The sequence below is a fragment of the Limulus polyphemus genome, unplaced genomic scaffold (genome assembly GCF_000517525.1).
Source record: "Limulus polyphemus unplaced genomic scaffold, Limulus_polyphemus-2.1.2 Scaffold40, whole genome shotgun sequence".
Taxonomy (NCBI): domain Eukaryota; kingdom Metazoa; phylum Arthropoda; class Merostomata; order Xiphosura; family Limulidae; genus Limulus; species Limulus polyphemus.
This window is the reverse complement of record NW_013665650.1, coordinates 679,326-703,375: the sequence shown is the minus strand read 5'-3', so window position 1 is coordinate 703,375 and position 24,050 is coordinate 679,326. Positions and strand designations below refer to the sequence as shown.

General features: G+C 34.2%; 1 long non-coding RNA gene across 3 annotated transcripts in view; it reads right to left on the bottom strand.

The window, feature by feature from the left end:
• Positions 1–24,050, bottom strand: part of LOC111086334 — an 87,543-nt gene that overhangs the window by 40,722 nt on the left and 22,771 nt on the right. For 2 of the 3 annotated variants that reach the window (XR_002611047.1, XR_002611053.1), the window contains exon 2: positions 10,616–10,775. The exons of the other annotated variant lie outside the window; for it this stretch is intronic. This is a non-coding gene — a long non-coding RNA (uncharacterized LOC111086334). The remainder of the gene's footprint in view (positions 1–10,615; positions 10,776–24,050) is intronic. 3 annotated transcript variants of the gene reach the window in all.

Below are 24,050 nucleotides of genomic sequence, written 5' to 3'. Positions count from 1 at the left end.
GTAGCTTTGCGCGAAATTCAAAACAAACAAACAAACTCTCCTGGTTATTTAAGTTCAGATAGATAGGAAACTTATATGAATGGTGCAATTTTATAAAGTTTCGTGTGTGTTTACATTGCGAAGGATAACTTCATCTATAGGGAAATACTGATTTGTGAAATCTGCCACCATTCCTTCAATTCTACATGACATTTTTGATCCACTGTGGTAAAAAAAATGTTTATAAATAATATATATATGTGTGTGTGTGTGTGTGACATGTCATTTTGACAGTAAATGCTTCCACCCAGTAACACACTGTTCTTACAGAAGTTCATAATAAGATGTCTAATTTCTGTGGCGGACATGGACAAAACTGACTCTCCTGTCAATCTGGAAAATAAAGCAACACAACAACTGTAAACAACTTATCTTATTATAACTAAAAATGATTATGTACTTCGGGAAATCGAAGAGAGTGCTTTAGATGCTTTTAGAGTGTTTAATAAAGGTTTTGAATCTCGCGCAAAGCTACACAAGGGCTATCTGCGTTTGCCGTCCCTTATTTAGCAGTGAAAGACCACCCACCTCCAACTCTTGGTTTACTCTTTTACCAACGAATAGTGAGATTGACACCGAAGTTGAAAGAGCGAGCATATTTGGTGGGACGAAGATTCAAACCCGCGACCCTCAAATTGCGAGTCAAGCGCCCTAACCACCTGGCCATCGCGGGTCACATTAATAAAGGAACAGGAATGTATTTTGTACCAATCGCAAAAGCTATTAAGACTATTAGCCGCCGTTACTAATTTTAAACTACTGACTAGTAGGAAGGCAGCCAGTCAGCAACACCCTACCACCCACTATCCACGCTACGGGATTGATTGTTACTCTTATAATGCATTCCTGTCATAAAGTGTAGATAATATTTTGTGGCATTGAATTGATTCGAACCCAGTTCACTAGTTTTAACACCAGAACTCTACCCGCATCCTATCATAAATTATTTTCATTACTGTAATACAGTTGTCTTGTTTTTCATCTGTTGATATTCCTCATTAATGAGGTGTTATGTTTGACTCACCAACAGGATTTTACGATAGATAAACACCAATACCTTGAAAGTTATTTCTGTTTTAGAAAGGTTGCAAATTGCTTTTTTCTTCTTCTTACCTCCACTCTCGAGTATCAAATATTAACATATAATTGCTGTCGAAATAATTTTTTAGCACAGGTTAAGTATCTTTTTATGAAAACTCTTTCTTTATCTCTACCAACGTTTTTCTCTTCAAATATATAAAATTACTCTAAAAAATGGAAGCTTTGTATATGAGTAACGGCTGTAAGTTACCATAGATCAAAGCATCTTCTCACGCAATAAGCATGGTTTGGTTTGTTTATATGGGCTATATGTGCTCCGCCCATCATGGGTATCGAAACGCGGTTCCTAGCGTTGTAAATTTGCAAGCATACCGCTATTCCACCGGGAACAGTAAGCATGGATGGGCATGACACGTTTTTATTACAATTGGGCTCAGTTTGCGGAAATCATTTTGAATCCTTAGTGGACAAATTAAGAAGAATGTGGAAAAATATACATCTGCAATTTACGTGATTTTTATCACATATTTTATGCCTATTGCAGAAATAATGCTCATTTTAAAACTTGCTAGAAAGAGAATGTGTGGACTGTCATATGAAACTAAACTGATTTACGAATACAAGTAGCGTTCACGGTGTTTTTAAAAAGCAAGGTTAACTACCTTGTTGAAGTTCTTTTCTGTTATATGGTAACAAACATTTAGTTGCATTAGATTTTTCTCACATATTTTCCACTGCAATTGTATTATTTTGTTGATAAAGAAAATTGATTTATTATCTAGTAATAAACTCTATAACCTTGTAACAACATATTATGAATTGAAAGGGGGACGAAATCCGCCAGGAGGGGTTAAGTGTTTTAAATTTTCGCACCATTATACATTAATGTCTTGTCTGTCAGTCAGTCAGATAGTTGACACTAAAATGACGTCATATAAGCGGCGCTTAACGTTGCAATTTATATGTTCCCGACGTCATTAAAGCGTGCGCATGCCATGAATCACGAGAAGAATTATGCATCTGTAGGCTACAACTCAGTATGACATATTAAATTCAAAAGCAAGAAATAAAAATATTTGTTACTCTTAATTTTGGTTTTATTCATATTTGAAACAGAACACTTTCGGGGACCCTGCGCAAGTACATCTAGTTATTTATTAAATAAATCTATACTTACTAAATTAAGTATCTGTACTGTACGAAAAAACATCGATGTTTTCAAGATTGCGAGTCTTTACACGTATCTCTTAAATATACTAAACAGCATAATAAAGTATTCTGAATGGAAATCTATATGTCATATAAAATTTCATTATGCAAATATGCACGATAAGTGCAAGCTGTCTAGATGCATTCATGACAAAGTTCGTCTCACAATGAAACAGGAAAAGGAACAATAATGAAACATTTAAAGTACAGAATTCCTTGACATTTTAAAACTAAGGAAAGCTGGTGAACAAGCTGTTCGAATACATTGTGTTCAGGAAGAAGAAAGAAAAAGTTCCAAATTCGAGTTACATTAATATACATTTCTGATCATTGAATTACCTATGAAACAACACGTACAACCCTTTAACACTTTTAACTTAAATTAATCATCATCTTGTGAATAATTCATTCCCGCGTTTAAAAGCCAAGCTTGGTCATCATTTTTTGTTGTTTATTTCCTGTTATGCGATTATCAAGTTCCTGTTTCTAGCCAGAAGAATAAAACTTTTTCCATTACATTGATTAAGTAGTTTCTCTATCTGTAACCAACCATTTCATAAAAGAATTCACACATAGAATTTTTGTTGTGTTAATTACATCAAAAATAGCGTAACATCAAGTATTAGATTGTTTCCTTGAAAACTAAAAATCATCAAAGGTATCAGAGTTATTGTCCTTTCTATCCCAGTTTTTTGCATTAATTAAATTAAATTTATAAAAGCTATGACCAAATATTGAGAGATGAACGGAAACGGTTATTTATTTAGAGATGCTTCATAAAAAACATCTTTTAGATTGTTGTTAACTAAAATATACACAGTGACAGTTATATTAACTTTTCGATCCATATTTTTAAGCCAGGCCTTTAAGTAGGAGTTTGTTGAGTGTGATATTATTTCCTTACCTCTAACTTACTCTGACCTACATCTTGAATGTACAATTTCTCACTTATGTCGACTTTAACTGCAGTAACACGTGCATTAGTACTGTCAATTATATTCTGGTTGGTGTTTCATTGGTGACATTTTAGTTGCTACTACGTCTATGATAATAATGGGTGGTCCTCAGTTATTCTCAATATTAGTATACATTACACAAGTATAGATAAAACTGTTGTATTTTTCCTCCATCCCAGATTGAAACTGAAAAGCTTGAGGGTTAATAAAATCTTATAATTTAATGTGGTATTTTAGAGTGTAAGTTTTCTGTTACGCTATCTCTGCTTTGTTATGCAAGAGAACACACGTGAACAAGAAAAGAAACGAACACGGTATAATCCACATGAGATATCTCATCAGCAACGGAGTTGTAGAAATACAACCGAATATTTCAGATATAAGGACAAAATATTAAACAGAATAGAAATAATCACAGCAATATGGCAGAGTCCGCTATCTCTCTCTCTTTATATATATAGGGTGTCTAAAAATTGCTGTACACGTTATTAATGACTTGTAAGAGAAGAAAGGCAGAAACATGCAGTAAAATGCCTGTTGAGCTAAGTGCCTGTAGGTTCTGTACCACCGCTGTCAACTTAGCGCGCTGCTGCAGCCATCTTCGCCCTTTGCAAACACATTGACAAGACAAACAAACATTTTGGATTTGCATCAGATGTTCTGTTGGTGCGATATTTGAGATCGGTAAGTTGTGTTTAAACCACAGGCTTGGTGTATCCCCAGAGCCGAAAGTCTGGAAAGCAAAGTGCTTAGGACAATAGTCCTGCGCGCCAATCCAGTAATTCGATAGAACATTGGTCATTGCCTTTTGAAAACAAACTAAAAAAATGGAGTGATCCTCGTTTTGCTGAAAGAAACAATAACAATAACGTGTTAATAAAAACTATCAATTTCTAAATGTAAGACCTCCCTTCCTCACTGACTCAGCGGTAAGTATGAAGATTTATAACGCTAAAAACTGGATTTCAATACCCGTGGTGGGCACAGCACGTATAACCCATTGTGTAGCTCTGTGCTTAGCAAATGCAGAAAGAAAAAATTTCAGGCATAAGTGACTCAGTTATCGAGGCGATATTGCCTTTACTTTTGATGGGTAGTCTAGCAGTGCTTGCTTCTTTTAGCACATATAAATACTCTCCAGCCATTATATAAATACTGTGTTTCTGAACTGCATATGTTTGATGGTGCCCGTACATAAATAAGCTTATTAACATTAACGTTGTACGAGAACAGCAAATTCGAATTCCACGTACCACAGAAAGATCTGTGTTTTAGTTTCTGCTGAACAGTCGTTATATGGTCAGTATCTGTTGAGAAAACCTCAACCAGTGAATTAGGTCAGAACGGACGAGATAAAATAAAACATGTTTTTTTTTAGAATCACTATGTACTTTACTGTAAGTTTTTATATATTTCGTTTAAAATTATTACCTTTGATAATTTGGAAGGCAGCCTATATATGTGTGTGTGTGTGTGCAATACGTACACTACCAATCAGGGTAAGTGTAAGGAAATGAGTGTTTCTATTAACCTTCCGAAACACTATTAAAATACATAGAGTGTTTCGTCCGTATAGACACCCGACTTACGTAAATCACCCACAATAGTATTTGTTTTATTCTGAGGAAGAAATATTTTCTGTTGACACACTTGCGGATTGAGTGACACGATTATTTCTAGCGGCAGAAGGCTTTATTATCAAGGCATAAAGAGAATACAGAACATCCCAAGTTGCTTTAGTCTACCCCCCCCCCTCATAAAAAAAGTACGGTGCATTAGACCTAATCAGAGTCAGCGGTTGAAAAACAAAGTACAGAAGAAGATGTACAGGCGATGAAATATAACTGTAGCCTGTGCTATTAGCTGATAATACTAAGAACGACGATGTAACATGAGAAGTGTGAGAATCCTAGGTCTTCGGGTCCCAAGTGTTTACTCCTCCTAACCCTTGACTATTCGAGCTTTACAACGAAAGGCATGCGCAAAAGATTCTAACCTTGCATGTGGCGAATAGATGATGAAAACACCCACCATCAGACAGCCAGGGGTTGGGTTCAAGGAGCCTACCATTTGTATGGCAGAATGTTTAAGTCGATCTGAATATCTTCATAAACACGTGTATGATCTTCTTTTTTCTTTTTAGTTCCTTCTTTATTTTGAACATGCAATGTTAAATTATCATTTACATTTTATTTGAAGTTTTCAGTTGAATGTAATACAAACTGAACATTAGGCGTTATTTAAGCTTTAATTTCTCATTAAAACTAATTATATACAATTTAGGCATTTCAAAGGTTTTTAACAGGCACATTCAATGAAATTAAGACAGTCATTTTGTTATACTTATAGTTATTGAGTGTTTAATGTGTTTTACACATTCATGTGGTCCATGCTCTGGACAATAGATTCAATTTCAAACGAAGTATTTTTAATCAAATCCCTTAACCTCTTATCAGAAAAATAATCAAATGTTACGTAATACCACTGACACTCCTACTAAATACACCTGGACACTTTGATCAATGAATTTATTGTTAATTCGGACAAATACAAGCATTTAAATTCATTTATTTTTATCTTTGATCTTCAAAAGTAATGTAAATAGGTAGCCAACTTAGCATAGAAGCTTTTTTGTTATTTGAAAAAAATGTTTATATTTCGTTTGTTAAGGTTGGTAACGGTGAAATTTGAATATTATTCTTGGCTTATATAATTATAATTATCTTTTCATGTTACTTTCCACACAAATATAATTTTTATAAATGTTAGAAACAATATATCTTTTATTGAACATAGAAATATCGTCAACTTAAAACTAATCTAGGAGGAAAATGACACCGATAAAAATGGCGCCATTGATAATAGTGCAAAGTGAGAAAAAGTGGCACATTAAATTGACACCGTATATTTTTCCAGTTCACACCTCAAAAAAATTTTGCTTGTTTTGAATTTCGTTCAAAGCTACTTGAGGACTATTTGCGCTAGCCATTCCTAATTTCATAGAAATAAACTGGAGGAAAAGCATCTAGTCCACAACATCCACCATCAACTCTTGGGCTACTTTTTTTCCAACGAATAATGTAATTGACCGTCACATTATAAAGCCTTAAGGCTGAAATAGCTGCCATGTTCGGTGACGGGATTCAAACCCACGATACAAACCTAACCATCACACCATGCCAAACTCACACCAATAAAAAACAACAAGCAAAACAATATATTTAGGATGTTTACATACTAAATGTTTCTCACTTTCCATTATCACTACTACCATTTATTACTGGATCCATTGTTACTAGACTAATTTTTAGTGTATTCTTTTTTCCCCGTTCTGCATTGTCACTGGCGCCTTTATTTCGAATGCCATTATTACCTGACATCACGTACAACATATTTACTTGTAATTTACTTCAAAACACATAATTTAAAAAAATATGCTTGCATTTCCAATGAAATAAATACTAATCTCACTTGCCAATTCTCTAAAGAAAAAACAAACAAAAACAAATATCCATGAAAGTTTCCAAGAAAGAACTGAGACATGTGCTCCTCTGTGGCTCAGCGGTAAGTCTGTAGGCTTAACACGCCTAGAGTGGGCAGAGTACAGTTGCGTAGTTTTTACTTTTGGATATTGTCATGAAATAGGTTTGTTTCTTTTCTTGGAGCTGTTGTTGTTTGTTTCATTCTACAAGTAAAAACAATTCAATCTTTAACTTCCCTTTATTGATTTACAATCGATTGTGCTTTGCGTAAAGTGATCCAAACCGGCTGATAATATTTGAAAACTAGTGTAAGTAAGAAATAGTAAAAATAAAATAAAAGAAATTCTATAGCTGACAAAGGAAAATGTACACTAGTTATATTAAAACGAGTTGGAATCTCACTACGTCGTTCCAGCCCATGTCTCCATGTGCAGTCACATTCTACCTGACAACAGTCTTTTTTGACAATAGACCTGCTGCGTAGTTTGCTTTGCAAAATGCTCCATTCTAAGGTTGTCATATCTAAAGCACACCGTCCTCTCTGAATGATTTGGATAGCACTGGACAACAAAAAATTTGCCACAGGAAAACATTCAAGTGATTCGAAGCAATTTCATGGGGCTGATTTCAAAAATATAGTCAGAATTTGTCTATCGCCTTTAGATTTTGAGTTATTATAACATCTCAATATTTTATCAGCACTATGTGAAATACCATGCAATCATGCTGTGAAATTAAGTTTACTTTGATAATTTAATGGATAGAAGGCATACCTTTTTTTCACAACTTCAAACATTGACTGTATTGTATTGGTGTAAAATTCTAAGTATATATATTTGTCCTCGATATAATTGTAGCAAATTGCGCCATTTTTGCTTCAATCCCTCGCTACCCTGCTCTGCTCGGGAATCACAAAACCCTTATGTGCCCAATTTGCTAATGTTCCTCTACTGAGCATTAAAGGGGCAGAGTCAGATGTCTCTCTCTCAGTTGCCTCTCACTCACTCAGTTGGACACTTCGCCTCCACGTACAGTCAAAAGAAAGTCGGATTTTCATCCTCACATTATACCCGCAACATAATCAAATTCTGCAAATCTTTGTTTTTAAAATCTTTTGAACTCTAATCCTGATTTTAATTTATGAAAATCATTTGACATGCTAAATGTCTCCAGCTCAAGTAAAGTCCCAAAGTGCAAAAATCGCCCAAACGGTTTCTAATACATTTGTAGAAATTATATTACAGTGTAACGAAAAATTAGCATCACGTACAAGGTAACGGTAGCATATTACCACTGTTTTGGGTGTAAAATTGGTGACCAAGAAGAACATTGGGCTCCACATGTGTGTTTTACAGTTTGCACATCTGGCTTGACACAGTGACTAAACAAGAAGAAACCAAGTATGCCATTTGCAGTTCCCATGATATGGCGTGAACCCAAAGATCATCTAACTGACTGTTATTTTTGCATGACTAATGTTTCTCGATATTCGGGCAAACTAAACAATACATTAAATATCAAGATCTTGCATCTGCAATGAAATCAGTACTTCACAGAGATGGTGTTCCAGTGCCCCCAGCGAATTGGGAAACAGAAGAGTTATACTGCAAAGAAAACTGTGAATCATCTTCATTTTCTTCATCTAGTAATTCTGTTCCTGTGGCATCTGAACATAGACTGCCTCATCTGATCACACAAGAAGAGCTAAGTGCTTTCATTCGTAACTTGTATCTGTAAAAGCATCATGTGGAACTTCTTGGCTCTCGTTTACAGCAATGGAATTTATTAGCTCCAGGAACAAGAGTTTCAATTTACTGAAGTCGCCATCAAAGTCTTGCTTCTCACAACAGCATGCAAGATACTTTGTGTTTCTGTACAACTGTTCATTCACTAATGGAACAATTAGGTACTGAATATCATCCTCAAGAATGGAGACTTTTTATCGACTAATCTAAAGCTAGTCTGAAAGTTGTACTTTTGCACAATGGGAACACTAAACCATTGATTCCTGTTACTCATGCTGTGAACATGAAATAAACTTATCAAAGAATGCAGATTATACATTCTTAAATGTAATTTTCGATGAATAATTTTTTGTTATTAAAGAAAAAGTTGTTATTTTCACGATATATGGGAATATCTTTTAAGTTAATAAATCTATCATAACTCGAAAATTAGAGGTGATTAGTAACTTTCGACATGACTTTTAGAATCAGCATCGTCAAATTACTCAGAAACTGTTGCATTTTTTCTAGTAGCAGCAAAAGTTCTTTTGTTGCCCAGTGTAATCCATCTAGTATAGAAAAATAACAGTTTCCAGCGTCCATTTAAACGATCCAATCGCTTAGAAATACATAAGTACTGCGTCTAACTATTTGACTATTATTTGTTCGTTTGGAAAAGGATTGTACACGTTTCATTCTTCAACTGTTAAGATAAGCAACAGTTGAACGAGAGGTATGGCTTATCTTGATGAGTCCATACTTTGTTGACCTAGTTTCTGTTCAAAATTGTTTTTTATGTGAGGTAGGAAGGGCCAGAATATTGATCCCAGTCCACTTTCCTTATCCCTAGCTTGCTCCTGGGGCAGTGTCTAGCAATGATTATGAATCTCTTCAATAAGAAGAAAAGAAGAAGTTTAACGAGATGTCGTGTACTATTTTTCTCTACCAGTTGACCTATACAGTTACCAAAGTAAACTTATGTTTTATCGAGTACCACCACATATTGCAGTTTTCCACCGACTAGGTTTCCTTTCCTAGATATGTTGTGGAAGCAATTTTTGTACAGGTAGCTTGTTTGTTTTTCCAGACTGAAGGCATTCTTGTTTATGTCACAAACTGTTGCCTGAAGCACGTGAGCAACTTTTATTACTAACTTCAGTGTTCGTGGATTCTCATTTGTTTAAAAACATTACACTTTGCTTACCACACCTGGGGTACAACTTGTTTCATGTCTGTTTCTGCACTGTCCTGGTGCCCCGTGTTGATCCATATTCTTTTGCTTTCCATTGCCATTAAGTAAAAAGGGTATCTTGGAAATTCTAAATCCCGATCTGAACTCACCTTTATGACCTCAGTGTATGAATATTTTGCATCGGAAATAGCTGTTAGATATCCTTTCTAAAAACGATCAGTTTTCGGTAGCATCCATCACCTACTTAACGCCAAACAATGTCGAATTTTAGTTCTGATACATGCCATTCCAACGCGGCTTTATACTAGCTGTGGTTATAACATAACCTGCTGATTTGCATATTAAAAATCGTTTTGTACTCGATTTGAAAATGTTATGGTATGATCACTATCATAAGTACAGTAGTACTTATAGTAGGAATGGGCCAGATGTGCAATACAAATTAAAATCTCAAACACATTGCAAACAGCTTGTAAACAAAACCCTATTAGCACTTTACACACACTGTTGAGTAGTAAACAAACCAACTGCAGAGTAACAAGCCACCAACGTACTTGAGAAAGTCAGTAAAGTAAAAACAAAAATTTCACAAAACCACAAACTTGTTAATCTGACTATCTGACTTACTAACATTGTTGAAAAGGCGTAGCTTTCTCCTGCCTTACTTTATGAAAATCTAAATGCACATGGTTCAATTACGCTACTTTGATTAAAAACGTTTTTCTTATAACCTTGGTAATAACAATAATCATTTTGCAACGCTACTAATCAGCTAACAATACACTAATAGCTATATTGTATGATTACGAGCATGCTCCATGAGTTGCCAAATAACAACCCCCCCTCATACACGTACGGATGCACGATTGCTCATGCGCACGTGCTACGTGATTAGCCTGCAACTGTAACAACTAGACAAAAAAATGCGGAGTACATAAATTCTCTAGATCTAGGTTTTAACTATGATCTAACCTTTGAAAGTGAGGTTTTTAGTTCTATACATTTGATCGAGGGTTCTGTGTTGATAAAACAATTCTATCATAGTAGTCGGTGCCTAAGACGTGAGTCTCCTACGTGACGATGAACACTACCACTGCCGAAGTCTGTGAAGGATTTGCTCGAACACTCTGGACTGAAAACAAGAACAATAAATTGTCTAATTTACCTTTACATTGTTTTCAAACTAAGTGTGACTTACTGATATCTAAAGTTCTAATTGAAACAGTGTGATTTTTAAAATATGCTTTCAGGGAAACGAGAGAAAATGAGAAACTCTTATGTTGATAACCTTGAAAAGCCTTTGTCTCAGAGAATAGAGCATTACTGCAACAATAGAGATAAGATTAGAAACAGTAACACTGAATATGCAAAACAAGCTTTAGCCAATAATTCAACCATAGAAAAGGCTGTCACCCTTGTTAGATGAAAAATAAACTATAGCAAAGATATCAGCAATAGCTAGGAAATGTCGAGAGATAGCTCTGAGAAAAGCTACTTGAAGGATAGGCCAAGAAGGGTGCAGTCACTCTCGATACTTAGCACCAAGAAAAACTATGAGAAGAATAGGTCTATAGTCCAGTCACTATCGAGACTTAGCAACAAAAATAAGCTACGGGATAAGTGTAAAAATAGAAAGTATGAAGTGGAGGACCAAAAAGTAAGGAAACAAGGTAGGAATGGGCAGGATAACATTACAACATTTGGTGGTTTTTGACACGATGCAACCTCAAAGTGGATGTGTCCATCATTCTGCCCATTCCTACTTCGTGTTTTACTTTGAACTTTGATTCAATTATATACTTCAATTCAGTTTTATCATTAGTTAATCCTTTCTAAATACTCAACAAATTTTAGAATTTCAAAAATCAGTGGTTTTCTTCGGCCCACCCCTTACGAGCAACATAGCTATAATGTCTCCCATAAGAAAAGTATGTCTATTGGAACGTCCTGTCTCACTTCCGACATCAAACACCCCCCTTGTGATCTCATGCATTTCGCTAAGGTCACGCAATTTGATTACATACATGCATCTGTACTTGGTTGCTGAAATAAATATTACAACAGACAAATTTAGCTATGTACTTCTTTCATTTAGTTTGAACAATTACCAAGATACAAAAAGCACACCAAGTAGGAATGGGCGGAACGATGACCACACCCACTTTGAGGCTGCACTGTGTGGAAAACCACCGAGTGTTGTAATGTTAACCCGCCCATTTCTACCTTGTTTCCTTACTTTTTGGACCTCCCATTCCTACTTCCTATTTTGTTATTTAACAAATTTTTACACTTGCAATAATTCTATCTGTGTGTACGTTTGAGAATTACGATCCTAATTGAAATTTAACAATGGCTCTAACTATGAATGATAATTCCGTACGCGAACCTTTTCTATTTTGGTTAAGGTTTTTGTGAGATTAAAAACAATATCCTACTAAATCTTTAAGTGAAAAGAAAATACTGGTAAACAAAATTTGTCACTGTGTATCGGGTTTCAATATAAAATGGGCCAAGCGTAGCGTATGGTTAGCTTGCCATGACGCGTGTTGAAAGGTCCAAGATTCGAGGTGTGATGCCAGTGAACACATCAGCATTTTTTGCTGCGGGTGCATTTTCGAAGTGGTTTGGTTTCATCTGTTTTAGTGCCATGCTACATGATGGGGTATATGAGCTCTGTCCACTACGGAGAATCGATCCCCGAATTTTATCAATGTAAGTCCATAAATTGACCGCTAAGCTAACCCACTATTTTAAGTGATAATGAATAATAAATCCCTTTGATCATTATTTCAAACTTAGAGATGGCTAGGCCTGAACCTTAGAGGTCTCTGATCTTGTGCGTATGTCGCATAAGGAGCCAGCAAGATGAAAATTACAATTTAAGCTCAGAGTAACTTATTTTGCATAAATGATTCTGAAAAAAAATATGAAATTATATTGTGTGTGTATGTTACGGAAAGCATAAAAGTTAATCACAATTGTATGATATATATGGTTACGATGATCTGTTTGTTTGTTGTTAAGCGTAAAGCTACGCAATGAGCTATTTGTGCTATGCGCACCACAGGTATCGAAACCCTATCTTTAGCGTCGTAATTCAGTTGACTTACCGCTAAGCTATTGGGGCAAACTACACAATTGGCTATCCGTGCTATGACCACCGTATGTATCGAAACCCGATTTCTCGCGTTATAAGCCCATTGAATTATCGCTGAGCCACCAGGGGGCAGGTTATGGTGAAGCTAAAAGTCACATGAAAATTTATTGGTTTTTTTCGTTAAGGTGATTTATATATTATTAATTCCTTTGGAGATATTTTTAGTGAATGTGTAATAAAGATTTGAGTTTTCTTACTGGTACATCAAATAATTGAGGATAAAAGCTCAAACTGAGTAGAGAGGGCTAAACAAACTTATAAGTTTATAGTGAGTGGTAAAATTCAATATCTTGTTTATAAAATTTTAATATCTTATGTTTTCGTTTGTTCGACACCACGCAGGATCAGATTTTTAAAATATTTAAAACAGTGAAAGAAATATTATAAGTTTCAGAGGTCGGCTTGTTCGAAGGTTTGTCTGTTGTTTTTTATTTGATGAACAATTCCCTCACACAGTGCCCCAGTCAGCAATCCTCACGTTAGGGAGCTATAGGAATTAAACTATTGACGCAAAAAGTCTGTATTTTTTATACAGATAAAGAAACAACATTCATTCACAATACCCTCTTCAAGTTAAGACAGTAATGTATAGCTTTACAGACCGTTGTGAATGTGGTTCTTTTTTATATTCATGCCACGCTCTTTCTCGTTCTCTCTCTCTCTCTCTCTATATATATATATATATATATTCATTTATAAATACACACAAAAATTACATAGCCTTATATTTCTGACAAGGCCGTATTGTATAGTAACATACACAGTCTCTATCCAAGGTCATAGTTCACAGAAGCACTTGACGAAAGACTCAACTCGTTGAACATATACGGTCTATGGTAGAGAAAATGAGAAGACTGTTAGATCTCCTCCATAAACAAGTGGCGTAATCTAATATACCATGCAGATGAGTGAAAAGTGTCGGTCACGTGACTTGATGACGTCAATATCGGGTTTGATATAGACGACTTGTTGTGGCTGTGGTTAATATTGGATGAGTGTACAGAAAAAAGTAGATTATTCAATCTAATTAGACGTTTCTAAGAGGAACATATTAAAATCAAAAGATCATTCCATTTATATATATAGAACATGAATGAACATATGTTAATAACATATAATTATGTTCAAAATTATACCAAAAGCAATGTTTTGAGTTCTAAGAACAGATATATTTAAAAACCTAATTCCATAAGGTGATATATACGAATAAGTAGCTAATATTCTAACCCTAATGAATGCTTTTCTTTGTTTGTTGTTAAGCGCAAAGCTGTACAATGGGTTATCTGTGCTGTGCCCACAATGGGTATCGAAACCCGGTTTTTAGTGTTACACGGCTACAGACTTGTCGCTGAGTCATTGGAGGATGATGGTTTAATGAATGTAAGAGACTGAATATTTGAAAAAGTTTGCTAAGTATATATATATATATATTTCTATTAAATTAAAAAATGAAACTATTTTCTGTGATTTGAAAGCTTATATTTATTATACTAACTTATTAATATTAATTAAGGTCACAATTATATTAACTTAATGGCTAGTTTTTAAAAACTGTGATTGACGTAACGAATGATGAAAATAATTGTGGATCTAACACCTGGTGACCGAAGAATTGCCATTTCAAAAGCGGTGGGAAATATGAAATTTGAAATGTTCATGACTCAAATGATGATAACAAAAACGTTATCTGGCCTATTGTGTAGTTTTGTCAGAAAGACTGTTTCATACAATAGATAGTAATAAAGTTGTTATTGCTATAAATATCTGCGAAAAGAAGTTAACCCTAACATAATGCTACAAAAGATGTCATACAAATTTCAAACATACTTATATTTGCATCGTTATATATAGTTATACTTGCATTCTGGAAATATATATATATGTATACATATGGATTCAGCTAGCCACACAGGTAATCAGATAGTAAAATTAATTAGGGAGACTAATTAGAATATTGTCATAAAAAACAAACAAAAGGATACAACGTGATTTGTGAAGAGCTATTAAAATATTTATCATATTTTTCTGCTCTTTAAACGTATATTTTGTCAACTCAAGGCGTGTTTTCAGAAACTGCACAGTTTAGAATTTCGGGATAAATTGTATGTAACACAATAAAAATATAAGAAAACACTGATTAGTCTTCACTACTGCAAACTCAGTGAAAGACGCTAGTACAATGCGGTAAAGTAAATGTTTTTTTGTTCTTTTTTTATGTCCTTCGAGATTTTGATAAAATACAATATAAATAAAAATAACAGAGAAATAATGTAGTGGGTGGTTCATTAACATATCTTATTGGTTATAAACATAGTTAAATGACAGCTGTTGTGATTGAGAAATGCAGAGATACAAGACGTGATATGTATCTGAAGTTACAACACATTTGTCAAACGTGTTACCTACCTGTAGTTGAGGATTCATTTCTCTTTTGTTGCTCCATTACAACGTGAAATCTTTGGATGAATAAGCTATCGCCAGCTCTTCTCCCCAGACGTTTTTTTTTGTCACTTGATTTTTATTTCTGTCACTGTGTCGCTTCGTCAATATAGCACCCAGGCGTTTTTTTTTCTGCACAATATTTTGTAGAGATATTCTTTGCGTTTTTTTTTCTACACAATATTTTGTAGAGATATTCTTTCATTTTTGTGAGTGCCATGTCGTTTTTAGAAATAGCGAAATATTTTGAGGAACTAACTTAATGCTATTTTCTCAATTCGACATTGCTGCAACAATTTCTGCTAGAGTTGTTTGATTAAATCAGAGATTTCATATTGGTGCTTTTTCAGTGAAATAAAGACAAATATTTAGGGCGCCAATGTTTCGGTAGTTTGAGTTAATAAAAAAGTGCCTTACTACCAATTACTTATGAATCATTCCTTTAGCTTAATTGATAGAGCACTCGCTAATGTTCCTCTCATGACCCTGAGATAAGGCCCGAGGACGGGTTTTGTTTATGAAAGGGGAAATATGTAGTAGTTTGAATTATTAAAAACTGCCTTACTAGTAGGAACTAATGGGTTAGCCATTTAGCTCAGTGGGTTGTCCATTACAATGAATATGGCGAACATAGTGTCTTAAGAGAACTATTATTATACACTCTTCTAATTCTTGAAAACCCTAAAGGACTAGATAAAGAACGCAGTGCTAAAAATGCTATAGGTCTAACACTAATGTCTTATGACAAGTATAATTATTTATGATCATGCTTCGCCAGCTTAGAAAAGGCGTTCACACCATAACATTTGTATATGACAGAATTTTAAATAACTAAAAAGGCTTAAGTACTTGTTCATCTTCTCACAACCACCTGGGTTTTTCGAATAATTTAGTTGTTAGTGGACAGAGCATCCTATTTGCCTAAAAAGAACCCCTGGTGGGGGACGAGTTTCAGGTTAGCCTCAACCCTATATCTTGCTGTATATAATGACCTTTTCTTGAAAAAAAAACAACAAAAAAAACTGGAAAGGAAATTACAAGAAAGCAGCAAGACAACAACAATAACAACTTTAGGCCCCATAGCCTCCTAGTGGCTCAGCGGTAAGTCTGATGACTTACAACGCTAAATATCGGGTTTCGATATCCGTGGTGGGTACAGTATAGAAAGTCCATTGTGCTTAAAAACAAACAAACAGAACTGGTCCCCCAGTGGGTCATCGGCAATTTCCGGACTTACAATGCTAAAACCCGAGGTTAATATCCCCATGGTGGGCAGAATACAAGTAGACTACTATGCAGTTTTGAACTACAGTAAACAAACGCACAAACACCTTCTGAGTGAAAGTAAAGATGAATGTGTAATAATATGTCAACCGCACTATATCTGCTATATGCCAACGAGGTCTATAAAATTAAAGAAATTATAAAAAGAGTCTAATGTCAATTAAGCCACTCGCTCTCTCTTTCTCTCATAGGCTAATTGTATTTACAACTTGTAAGGATAAAACTGCATGAGCAAGGATCTTGAAACAGTAAATCAACAGTGCATTTAACAAAGTTTATTGGCTTTTAACAAATACGATTGAAAATGATAAAGCAACATTGAATGGAGATTGGATAAATGTTTACAATAGGCTCGAAATGTCGACTGTATTAAACAGAAAATGCTTAGTAAAAACACACAAGCTGACTAGAAAATTTAATCTTAATAGCACATTTTATACACTAGTAGCAGGCTAAAAACCATTGTAAGATCCTGCATAAAACATACACAGCAAGCAGGTCTGGGCCTAGCCATGTGGATCGTTTGCATTGACTAGTACTTTGATATTTTAAAATAGCACGTCTGCTGAAAAAGGATTAAAGACGTTTCTGTCTGAGGCATGAATGAAGTGAAGAGAGTATCAGAACGTGCCTTCTGATGAGTGTGTCAGTTTTGTAACCGTTTCACTCCAGCGCACAAACAGATTTTAGTGCATTTTATTTTTCATAGAAGGTAATTACCCATAAAGCTTTTGGTCCATTGATTTCTTGAAAAAGAGAGAATTTTACTAGCGTATCCTTTATATAAGAAAAGTCCTTCCACGAGACTTTGAAACAGTGAAAGTTATCCCCTGAAAGTTATGCATGAATATGTAGAGCGAAGAAAAATATGACAACTAGAAATTTTGAACAACCTCGACTAAACTCGTGTGTTTTACTATGAAAAATTGTTGTTTTCTTGAATAAATAAACCTGTTTCGGATAGTTATTAATCTTGGATAATGAGCACTAGCGTACACATGCAGCGAATAAATCTTATCTTTCTTGGAATAATCAAAAACAACAACAACAACAAAAAATACACTTTCAAATGTCAACTACATATAGTATGTAATGTTTCATCGGTTTTTATTATAGACTATTGTGTTTCTTATTGTCTCTCTAATTCTACGAAACTAAGATACAATGGCTATTTATCCGATAGCTCGACTTAAACCAGTTATCTTCGGTACTGAAGGGAAAATTGAGCTCAATCAGTATGACATCGGTGGTGACTGTAAACACACAGACAAAGAAAACAAGCACGCCAGTTCGGATTATATTCCGGGAAGGAACCCTGAGTAAAGCTACTATTGTACATATAGCAGTAATTATCGTTCTTTTCTTGAACGTATCGTTTTCACATGTGGAATGCAAAGTTTAATGACTTATTTTCTTAGAAAGTCTTCATGGTGTGAAAAAACTTGTTTTGTATTTAAAGCAAGATAGAATATATGAATATCGTACTAACAATCGATCTGTTTAGTATGAATTTTATCGAGATGCTTATAATAAAGTAGGAAACGACTCCTCAGCGGGAGCAGTTATAAAAACTTACAACCTAAAAAGGCTGATTGAGGCCTCATAACACTGAAAGCCGTAGTCTCTCTACCATATGGTAATAGGGTCATACGTAGTTAATGTTTTGTGTGTTTTGAAGAAATGTACTGTATGTTATATAGTGTTGTATAGGTGCCGACAGGTAGTAGATTAAACCAGATATTTCTGTTTTTATAAAACATAACAGGATGAGAATGAGTATTTTGGAGCTATATTGAAGTTCACGGAATATAATGTTTGAACCCGTCAACACAAGTACATGTAAGGCTCTGGTGACTGATGTATACACATAGTACAAAAGCCAAGTAAAGCAGTCGAGACGTTTTAGCTTTTTACGTGGCCGGAATAATTTAACATTATCTCTAAAGACTATACACTTATGTACTGATGTTGAATTTGCAAATCGATTATGACTGCAGTAAAATTATTAATTTTGTTTACATAGTGAGATAAATATTTAATTTGTACAGAGAGGAAACCTTTGTGATGAAATAAATAACATTTAATTGACTTATACGAACAGAACATCTGTCACAAAAATCCGCTATTGCGCAGCTAATGTTTACAATGGTTATATATTATCCGAAACTTAACCTTGAGTCTTTTCAGGACATAGTCACTCTTATGACCTTGGAAATCTGAAGATGGGTTTCAAAAGAAGGCAAACAAAAGTGCAACTCATGTGTGACGCTATTTTATTGTTTCAGTCCATGACTTTGACATTTGCATTGAAAGAAACTTTACTGGCTATTTGTTATATAACAGAGATAATTTATGTTTCCATTATTTAATTAGAAGTAGTTTTAAGCTTAATTAAAGGTAGCATTACTTTTTTCACAAAAGTGTTTAATAAGCATTGCTATAGTTGTAATAATAAACTGAGATGTCGCGGGATGATGCCAGGTAGTCTTTGTTTGCCAAAAATTGTTCTACACAAGTATTCCTAGAGAAAATATTATATAGAGGGTTAATCTTTATACGAACGATCTGCGTATCACATTACAATGACGAGCCATCAAAGAAGCTAACCGTTGCACTACAGGAGCTGTGTATACTATCTATACATTTAGTACAGACAACTGCCACCATGGGTGAACTTGTGGTTGGAGAAACATGTCACATCCCTTTCTGAGGAAGCATATTTGTTCAGAAAGGTTGTTAAACAATGTGGAGCCAAAAGACACAATTTTAAAAGACGGGAATTTCAATGGCCACCTGCAAAAAAAGCGATAAAGTTCGTACAGCACAGCGTTTAGGACAGTAAGGGCTCCGAAACCACACCTCACGCCAATCTGTAGCAACGCTCTTCTCCCCAGAGTGAGAGTTATGGTTACGAAGGAATAACTTCAAACACAAAAAGGCATTATGATGAAGATGGGCATATCTCCTGGCACCATGAACAAAAAATCAACAAGGCTTTAAAGTTCAGTGAAGGGTTTATGGAAAATTTATCAAAATACATGGTCAAAGATTGCCCTCCCTTCCTTCGCAGAAGCTTGTACAATGGATATTGCATTACGAGCAATGATTTATAATCATGGTCATCATATTTAATATAATAAATGTCAAATGTAAATAATTCCAAGAACAAAACGTAATCTAGAACATCAATTAATTAATTGATAATGAAGAACCTGATGACACTGTGATTGTTACTAAATCACTTATAATATAACCTATATATATATATATATACATACATAACGTCACGTGTTTCACAAAATTGCAGAACGCTGTTTACAAGCTGGTTAATTTTACTCTACGTTTCGAGATTATTGGAGTTATATCGCTATGCAATATTTTACATACTATAAAGAGGTTCACTTTGATATTTCTATTGTTCCACATGAGACTCAGTTATACTAACATAATCCAGTATACAGAGCTGACAACTCATTTATATATGAGTATTAACAGCTGTCTATGTTTCAAGTGTCACAAAAAAAAGAGTAGAAATTTTAAACCAAGACGTCATCTTATATATTCCAATGCACTTTAAACATTTTTTATTTGAAATATATTTTTTAATATTTCGTTTGTTTCTTGTGAAGCACAAAGCTAAACAATAGGCTATCTGTCCTCTTCGCACCGTGTGTATCGAAATAATATATTTAAATTTATAGGCCCCAGACTTACAGCTGAGCTACAGGGTTGTCTTTTTTTTTTTTTTTTTTTAGTCCATACTGTCAACATGTGGTATATTGTTTGTTTGTTGTTAAGCGCAAAGCTACATCATAAGCTATCTGTTCTGTGCCCACCACGATTATCAAATCCCTAGCTTTGGCATTATAAGTCCTCAGGTTTACCGCTGGCCAACAATGAAGCCCTTTCGTAAGCAAGTTATTTTCAAAGTTTGGTTTGGTTGTAGTTGGGCTATCTGTGCTCTACCCATCACAGATATCAAAAACAAACTTTTAGCGTCGTAAGCCTGTAGTCTTACGGCTGGGCTATTGGAGGAGTTGTTTTAAAAGAAGTTATGAGAAGTAGTACTTTATATCGTGTCTTTTATAGTAAAACATGTTACGACTAAAATCTGTCAGTACTAACGGACTTGAAAGGACAAATTTCTTATCTGACACTTAATTACATTGCTACGAAACTTATACTCTTTAGTTTAAACGTCTGTTTTTAAAACAAACAAAAACTAAAGATAAACAAGAACAGTAAATAACAAATTTGGAGGTAAATTTTGAGCCTTTTAGTTTCATTACTTTCAAACAAATCACTGGGCAGGTTAGGCATTTGCAAGTTCAACTTCAATATATTCAAATGCAAATACTTTTGACTACTCTCGCGTTAAAATTAGGCTAAGGTCAAAGCTGAGTACAGAAATATTTATTTTTATTCATTATTTACAGTATAATTTTCTTTTCTTAAGCCAAAGTATATCGTCTGTGACTAATATGTAACTACTAAAAATTGACGTTATACTCGTATCTCCGTCAAGTTTATATGATTTACAAAATTTATTACAATTCAAGTTCACTCGTATCTCTGTCAAGTTTATATGATTTACAATATTAATTATAATTCAAGTTTACTTAGTAATACAAGTTTTAACAATTTCTAATGATGTGTATATCAACAAAGTTGTGATCGAAGTTTTAACAATCTCCCATGATGCGTCTTCTTAGTATGTTGACATTCTTATATTATCAGCGAAACTTCTCTTACAAGTTTGTTGATAGACCCATCATGGGAGATTCTTATATTATCAGCGAAACTTCTCTTACAAGTTTGTTGATGAAGACTTTTTGCTCTTTGATGATGGTTTTACAATGTTTACATTCCTCCGAGTGTGAATAAAGACTCTAAACATTCTTTTAGACGTTTTACTTCAGGTATTGCTATCACTGTTTGTTTGTTTGAAGTTAAGCACAAAGCTACACAATGAGCTATCTGTGCTCTGCCCACCACGGGTATCGACACCCGGTTCCTAACGTTGTAAATCCGCAGACATACCGCTGTGCCACTGGGGGCATTGCTATTACTAAATTAATTATTTCTAATGGATGGCGTGTCGGACTACTGATTGAAGAGTATGGGGTGACAGTCAATTCCGTCATTCGATTCAAAGAGCCAGACAAAGCCGTTATGGCGGTAGGTGTTGCTGGCTGTCTGCCTTCAATCTCATCAGTAGTATAAAATTAGGGACTGCTATGTCCAAAATTCTTGGGACTTCTAGCCTTAACGTTTAGGACACGTTTGAATATGCAATGTTGTCCAGGTTGAAAAACTCGAATTGTAAGATAATCTGGAGTAAAACATTTCTGCGCTTATACATATAGGTCTTTCAACAATGGTTTTGTTGCTGATGTTATAGCTTTGGACAATGGTCTGTATAAAATTAAAACCCTTTAAAAGTGTCTAGATTATTAAAATTACGTTCATAATATACTCTTCTTTTCCGTATTTGTGTACATGGAAAACAAACAGACTGTCTAGATTTTCAATCACGTGACAAAGAAACTGGAAACATTTGATTTCTCTCTTAATTTTTTTTTATGCAAATGTTCACGCATCCTGGTCAAAAAATATCTACGCCAAATTAAAGGCTTTAAGCAATATATTGCGTTGATAGATTTCCCAATTTAAGAGAGTAATATTTTTTTTTGCGGTCCATTTTACTTTATTTTTGAAGAAAAAATGCTTTAAAAATATAAAAACACACACAAAAAACAGTACTATTTTACTTGTATATCCCATAGGTAGACAAGTGAGGATTTTATTGAAAGTGGTTTATGATGTTATTTCAGGACGAAAAGTAATTCAAAAATGTCTTCCTTGTCACTGACGGATATATTTTTTACCATATGCGAGTGAGAACTAATAATAATAGGTTTGATGAACATTATGTGTGTGTTTTCTGACCTTTCTGACTTAGCAGATTTAACGTATTGAAGGTTATTTAAATAATGTCTGTATCACGTTTGATTACTGTCCACTGTTAATGCATTGACAAGACATTGAACTTACTCAATACCTGATTTCGAATAATTTACTAAGTCTTTCAATCTGAAAAATTCATTTTGTCGCACATAGAGAAAGAGTATCTGAAGTTATGATAAAACAAAAGCAAGTCCTGCTCACAATTTAACGTTTATGACTAGATCTATTACTGTGGTTCATTTCTTACGATTCTCATGTAAAATTTCCCGCCCTCATATATAAAATGTATAAATTTTGTTATTGGTTACAATAATAGAAATAAATTATTACGCCAAAACTGACTGATTGACCAAACGATCGGTTGGATTTTTTCCCTGTAATAATCCATACAAAATAAAGTTTTATATAAATAACACAACGGTTAACTATTGTATTCACTGGAATATACCCTATAAATGAAAAAAAAGGTGTGATTCCAATAAACACAATCCTTGTTGATGAAATCCACACTGTTAAAGATGTAATTGTGGAACAAGTATAAAGTTCACACTCCTGCTGTATATATTTAAATATGAGAATTCACAAACAGAATGGTATTAATGGAAGTGATGTGTGAAAATTTGAAGAAAGAAACAATATCAAGGTTGTTTTTTGACTAAAATTTTTAAAGGTTCAAAGTGTATACACTTACAACTAAGCTCACACTTGATCAAGTATGATATCTTAAAAATATATATTACTATTTAATGGTTTCACTGCTTTTATTGTTACATGCAACTAACTGTATTTTCAACACATTTTATTTTTAAATACAAATATCTATACAAACAAAGCTAAGAGTGGAATAAAAAGTTGTTCTTTATGTTTCTACAAACAATTAAGTGATACTTAATTTAAATTAATTTAAACTGTACATGTACCTCATGCGTAATGAGGTCGAGAACAGTGATATTATAATTTTAAACAGAGAAAACTAATTATTTCAATTAATTAAAATGTGATGGTAATATTTTAATATAAGTTTTGAGTTTTGGGGGTATAACTCCTCTATCAGTACTTCACGTCTAGAAAAGTGTAGAAGATAACTCAGCATCTCCAAATGTAAGTAATTGCTCCAGGACGCCAATGTTTGTTTTTGCTCAAAATCACAAAATGTCTACTGTTAGCTCTGAAGTTTAGTGGTTGAAGCTCTTAAGCTTACCGTTGATCCATTGGAAATTGGACGCCAGTGAAAACGTTCATACGTCACAACTGTCGGCGAGGCTTAATGTCCAATAATTCTAGATGTGGGTGCGTTAGTCGTCCAATCTTTAAATTATTTTACCATCTCTTTGTTTTTTCTTTAAATAAAATAACACAAAATCAAACATAGGTGTAGGGATTTTAAGTTATTGACTACTGTAAAAGATTCAAGTACTACGAAACCGAAACGTTTAACGCATATAATTAATAAATCCGATATATATATATAAATTTGCTAATATGATACACACTAAATCATATAGTGGTGTTTAAGACGTGTAGCAAGAAGTTACATTTGTTTAGGCTCGCGGAAAATAC